Source organism: Rhinolophus sinicus, chromosome 3, assembly GCF_057876585.1.
Source record: "Rhinolophus sinicus isolate RSI-liver-muscle chromosome 3, RSI-T2T, whole genome shotgun sequence".
Taxonomy (NCBI): Eukaryota; Metazoa; Chordata; class Mammalia; order Chiroptera; family Rhinolophidae; genus Rhinolophus; species Rhinolophus sinicus.
Window position 1 is genome coordinate 4113490 of NC_142503.1, and position 6533 is coordinate 4120022.

Below are 6533 nucleotides of genomic sequence, written 5' to 3' on the forward strand. Positions count from 1 at the left end.
AGGGAAACCACAGTCTGTCTCTGAATTCTCCCCAGCCCCGCACCATCCATGTCTGGAGTCTCTGAGGAACCAAGAGAAGAGCTGAACTGTGGCTTCCACTTTATAAGCTTCACATACAGCTTTTCAATTGATTGTAAAATAATGCAACGCCTTAGACTGTGGGCTTTTCAGCAGGAATTTTGAGATACAGATACAATTCCAGAGAGCAAAGAGAAATGCTTTTCCTTGCCAATTCTTTTTCAGGGGGATAAAAACAAACAAACAAACAAACAAACAACACTGGAGTTCTTGAGAAAGCTCATCCTGGCTGTGGGTTTCCCTGGGAGAGTGAGACTCTTAACAATACAGGACTAAGAGCTCAAACAGGAGGGGCCACACGGTGCCACCTACACACAGCCCTTGGGGAGGACCCAGCGGAAGACACCTGGGCACCAGGCCAGCTACTAGTGCTGGGTGTAGGGCAGGGGCTTGAGAATGGAGGGGCCGTGGCCGCTGAAGCTTCAGGATACTGAGCATTAGTACTGTCTTTGGCAGCTCAGTGGCATCCAGCCCACCTGTCACCTAACCTTGGTAGGTGGCAGATATGCTGGCACGCTTTTCTTTCCTTCTTTATAAAATGGAGTCATTCGTTACCTATCCCGGGGGGACAATTCATTTTCTAATACCTTTAAATCAAAGAGCCATATTCTCTAACCTGGTCTGTGATCTCGAACAGATCCACTGACCTGCTCTCCACTGTAAGTTCTGGGGGCCCAAGACTCAGAGAGTGGGCACAGCCCCCCAACTCCAGTTTAGGGAAGGCAAAACCACCACCCACCTGGGGAGCTGGCCACTCTGATCCAGGGCAGGGGAGACTGGCCTTGGAGAGAAGCATCTTTAGTGATTCTCCCTGGCTCTGCTCCCACCAGGCAAAGATGAAACTGGGAAGGCAGGCAGGAAGTGGGGGGAGGGCAGGCTTTATTCAGAACCATCAACACCCTGCGGGTTTGTTTGATTTCTGCTATTCAAGGTACACCAGGGCGTCGTGCGGCCTGTGGCAGGGCCCTACCCTGCAGGAGTTAGCTCCGTAGGGGAATGTGGAAAGTCCATGTACCTGCGTGGGCTCCAAGACTAGGGTTTTTGCCGTCCCCACCACCCCTGCGGACCTCACCTTCCCGGGTGCCGGGGCTGCCGGGGTCATCACGGAAGATGCCGCAGAATGCACTTCCGCCTCCCATGCATAGGGAACCAACCCGCTCCTGCCTCACCTGGCACCTCCCCCCCTCTCCAAGGGGCCGCCCAAGGCACCTGGGCGCACGGCCCCTCCTCTAACCCGGGCCACCCGGACGGAGCTCGCATCTGCCCCCTGCTGTCTCATCCGCGGAGTGCCTGAGCGCCGCCAGCCCGGGAAAGCCAGGCCCGCAGTTGCGGGGACCCGCGGGGACAGGCCGGCTCCGGAAAGTGGGGCCGCGGCGGGAGGGGTCCGGCCGCACGTTCCCTGCGCGGTTACGCCTCCTTCTGCAGCTCCGGGTGTTGGTTCCCAGAGACGCGGGTTTCAAAGCCGCACCGGTTACAACTGCACATGCGTGCAGACTGGAGGGGCAAGGCAGCGGCTGTGGCTGTCAGTTACTGGTAGCAACCCCCAGCAGCATGCCCAGACCCCCATTTCGCAGAAACTTGGGGGCGTTTGCCCCGGACACTCGCGTCCCACTCCGCCCCTTCCAGATGACAAAGCAAGAGAGGCGGTCTGAGCCACACCCTACCCGCTCCCCACACCCCAGCCGGCCTCCCAGCGCGGAGCTCCAGGGGCTCCCAAACGTCTAAAACCTTTCCCATGAAACAGCCTGTCTCCCTGACACTCACCCTTCTAGAGAATTTGGTTCACTCCCTGCGTGGGTGGGAGTGGGGTGCCCCAGGCCGGGAAGGAGGTCTACATAACTCCACCCGCCAGGAAGATTCTGATCTGAATTTTCCCGTTACTGTTTTCATGTTTTGGTGCCACATTCACTGTGCCAGGTAAGGGCGTATGCTTTACCTACACCCCCGCAGGACTGCAGGGGGAGCGTCTGTCGTCTCTCTAGTGCCGTCCCCGGAGGCAGAAACACCGAAGGCTGCCATTGGGCAAATCCCTGGGAGACCTTCCTCCTGCTTCCTCCTCCTCACAGGATGCCCACCTTGTAGCCTGTGTCAGCAGGTGCTCAGCCGATGTTGGTAAGGCGACTATGGGGGGACCACCCGCCAGGTAGATGCTTCATGAGCTCCGCCTGAAATCACTGAGAGGCCTCAGCCTCTGGCTTCTCTAACCTGGCACTCACTTCATCAGTGACTCAGCCAGGGCACACAGGTGTGCAGGCAAGAGTTAGCATAGCAGGCCTGAGTGCAAACCTGAGAACATTCTGGAATATTCTCCCCACCCTAACTGATAAGGAAGTCTCGTTGTGCTAAACTGTTGATGCAAACAACATACTGAGTACCCGCTTTCCTCGTGGAAGTCTGGAATCACAGAGGGTGCCAATGTGACCACCCCCAGGAAAAACCCTGGGCGCTGAGTCTAATGAATTTCCCTGGTGGACTCTTCATAGGTGTCACAACTCGCTGGATGAATCAAGTGCGTCCCGTGAGAATCCCCCAGGTGAGGACTCTTGGCAGGTCAAGCCTGTTTCCTCTGGATGTCACCTGTGCACCTTTTCCGAGTGTGTGATCCTTGCACTGTAATGACTCAGGCTGTGAGGCCAAATACAATCTGAGTCCCCCTCGCGAACCATCAAACCCAGGGATGGTCGGGCCGCCTGGCCCAGGAAGAGTGCCAGCAAGGAGTAAGTCGCCGTCTTCCAGAACCTTAGAAATACGTGTGCCTCCTTCTATGCATTGGAAGTGAGTCACCAGGTCCAGTACACACACACACACACACACACACACACACACACACACGCACACACGTACACACACGCTCCAAGGGACTGAATACCAGTGCTGGGGGTCGTTTAGGAGGGCGCACACCCAGGATTCAATGTGACCAGTTGCCTCCTGAGGCCGGGCACCCACCCTCCACACCAAGCTGTCCATGAGCAAGGGCAGGGCAGCCAGGCAGCCATTTCCTGAGAAGGGGTCCGAGGACGGGTCTGTGCTCACTCATGTCAAACAGGTCTGATCCAGAGGTCATGGGCACCCACTAAGTTTCGCCCCGTGGACTCACACGTGCATGTAACCTTTCCCCATCACTTACGCTTTGTGGAATCCAGCGCACTCATGGCTTAATATCCAAAATCTCTATCCTGACCTTGGCCTCTGCCCACCTAGAGCCCCTCCCCCAAGGCAACCAACACTGGTGATGTCTTCTGTATTCCCCGTTATCTTACGCTAATTCAAAAGCACTTGCACGTCTCCACGTTTCTTCCTGCTCACACAAATTGCGGAGTAAACACACTTGTTTGCAGCTTGCCTTTCTTACTCTGTTCTTGGCCATCCCTGGATTCCAGCCCCGAGCGAGCTCCTGCAGCCCTTCTGACTGTGGCACTGTCCACTGTGTGGCCATCCCTCATGTCCCCCAGCGCCCCAGGCCTGGACATCGAGGGTCTTTCCAGTTTTCTGCTGTAATAAAGTGTTGCATCCAATGACGTTGTGGACTTACCATTTCGCACGTCTGCCAAGTCTAGGCAGTGGCCTTGCTGGGTCAGAGGGATGGAGGGTTGCCTTTTTTTTTTCCTTCAGGAATTTGTCTTCTCAGTAGGTATCTCAAGGTTCATAGGGGAACAGTGGGCTTCAAGTGAAAAACGTGTCTCCCTTATCGCCCACCTGTAATGAGGCAACCATTTCCTGACGGGTGGGTCTACTTCAGAGGTGCCCTGTTATGGGCAAGACACATTTCTTTGGCCAAAGCTCTTTTCTTCTGCAATGCCCACATTTTGGAGCAAAAGCCCCTTGCCAAAACGTTGGTAAAATTGGAGGAAAAAACTTGCAGTGTAACTGTTCATATTCAGAACAGTTTTTAAAACTGCCCCAGCATATAGGCTTAGCTATATACCATCACTGTCCGGCTTGTGTTTAATAAAAGGGATTTTTATGAAGTTTCCTTCTCCCGGTGTAGTCTGTGCTCCTTTCTAGCTGCGTTCTCCTGTTTGCTTTGATCCCTGTGTTCAATGCGTTCAGGTTTCTGGCAATCTTTGCCTTTCTATTCTAAGCGAGGGGCTACAAGGAGTTGGCAGCACTGCCAGGAAGACTCGTCACCTCTCAGGGAGATGCAAGTGACCATTTCTCAGGAGCACGAGGCCTCTCTTTTTAGGTCTTTTCTCTGGAGCTGGACGCTCCCCAGAGGAGCGTCCTCCAATAAGGTCCTACTGGAGACCGCGGTCTGGCTGCCCCAAGCATTGTGGGGGCCGAGGGAAGGGCCACGTGTGCAGTCCTAGTCCCTTTGGCCGAGTCAAGCCGCCGTGTGGCATCCAGGCCCTCGGTGCCCAGAGCCCACTGTCTGGCAGCACAGATGACGGAGCTCGAGGGATCAGCTGCTTCTCAAACTGCCATAGCCAACCCTGCTCAGCCAGATCTGAGCCTTTTGAGGACTCTGTGTAGCAGTGGACTCCTGGGCTGTTCGACCCTAGTTTAGGGTTTCACTCTCGGTTCTATTATTACCACCTGTCCACTGGCCTTGCCACTTCCAAAATCGTACTGCTTCTGTACTCCCCACCCCTCTGTTACTTTCGTTAAAATGTCATTACTGTTTTATTACTGGGGCGTGGGAGGCAGTGAAATGAGATGCATGGATTCAATCCATCTCAACCCAGACAGACCCTCCTAATTATCCTCCACTTTAAGAAAAGTTCCTACATTTACAATTGACAAAAAAGTTCAGAGGCTTTCAATAGCCTTAATTTTAAGATGAAAACATACACTCAAATTTCACATTTGTCCCTCTGGAGTTTGCTCATTTCTGGCAATTTTGAAAAGCTGTTAAAGGCATGAAAATGAAGCCTAAAAAGTGACTGTTGCAACCCCCACTCACCACCGAAGTCCAGGCTCGGCTACTCTCTGTCAAGACGTTTTTAAATTAGAATCCTGGCTTTGTCAGTGACTCTGTGATGCCTGCTTCCTTAGTTTGCTTCAGTTTTCTTGTGAGTGGGGGTAACCATGACCCCCCTCCATGAGGTTTTGGGATGGACTGAGTCACACGCCAGTTCCCAATTTGCTGTCCCATGGCTCCACGTTCATCCGTTACTACCTGCTCTGCCAAAACAGATCTGAGCCCAAGATACCTTTCGCCAACGGGGACCATGTTATGCCTCGTCAGTAAAGGGCACCAGACAGACGTTGCAGGAAAACACGGTTTTGCGGTTGGTTCTGTTGTCCCGGGTCCCCAGGCTGCCCAACTGCCCGTTCACGGGGCCAGGACCCTGCAGAGTATGGTGGCCAGCGGCACACAGCGGCCCCCATCTCCCCGTGTCCCCTCAAAGCTCTCGCTGCAGACGGCCTCTGTTGAAATACCTCTCCATAGAGATTACCCCAGCGGGCTAGAGGGTGGGTTCCCAAGGTCAGCATCCTCAGACGCCTGCCACACAGTGAGCTGGGCTCACACCCTTCCCAACAGACCGAGGGGATTCCTCTGGAGGTGCTGTCTCAGCCATGGGTAGCAGCTGTTTTTCTGTCATTCCTAAGTTCTGCAGCATTCTCTACTTTTCACTAGCCAGTCACTTTCCACCCCCACCCCATTCGAGTCATTACTTCTATTACATTTTCCTGTCCGAAGGTGTGGTTTCTCCTCATCAGACCCTGACTGACACCAGTCAATGACAGTACATCACTTAAATATCGTTTGCAGTGCTCAGGCATTGTCCTGCTAGATGTCTATCACCCAGGCCTTGGCTTGCTTACATGTCAGAGATCTGTGTAAAACAGTGTGTTCTGTTGTCCAAATGAGTCCATGGTAATTGATTGGGCTGCAGTGTGGACGTACCTGGATTTCAGCCTTGGCTCTGCCATGCACTGTCTGGTCCTGACGATTTATCCGTGCTGATACTTTATTGCAACTACTCCAAATAACGTTTCTAAAGCACCTCAACTAAACAAACGTTAGCCAACTTTACTGCAAAGAAAACACCAAGGGTTATAATTTGTCATTATGGATGAGCTAAGGTCACTTAGTTAGACCGAAGGTCTCCCAACCTGGACCCACACATCAGAACCACACGGAGTTCAGACGAAACAATCTCCAAGTGGGACCAGAGATACCACTTTACAGAAGTCCTGGAAGGAAACTCGAGAACTAAGAACTCTGCGTTTGACCTGTTTCTTTCTTTTTTCTGATTCCACAGGTAAGTGATCCCATGCTGTTTCCCCAAAAATAAGATGTAGCCGGACCATCAGCTCTAATGCATCTTTTGGGGCAAGAATTAATTTGAGACCAGGTCTTATATAATTTTTGCTCCAAAAGACGCATTAGAGCTGATGGTCCAGCTTGGTCTTATTTCCGGGGAAACATCGTATCTCTCAGACTTCTCTCACTGAGCATAACACCCTCAAGGTCCATCCATGTTGTCACAATGGCAGGACTACCTTTTCTT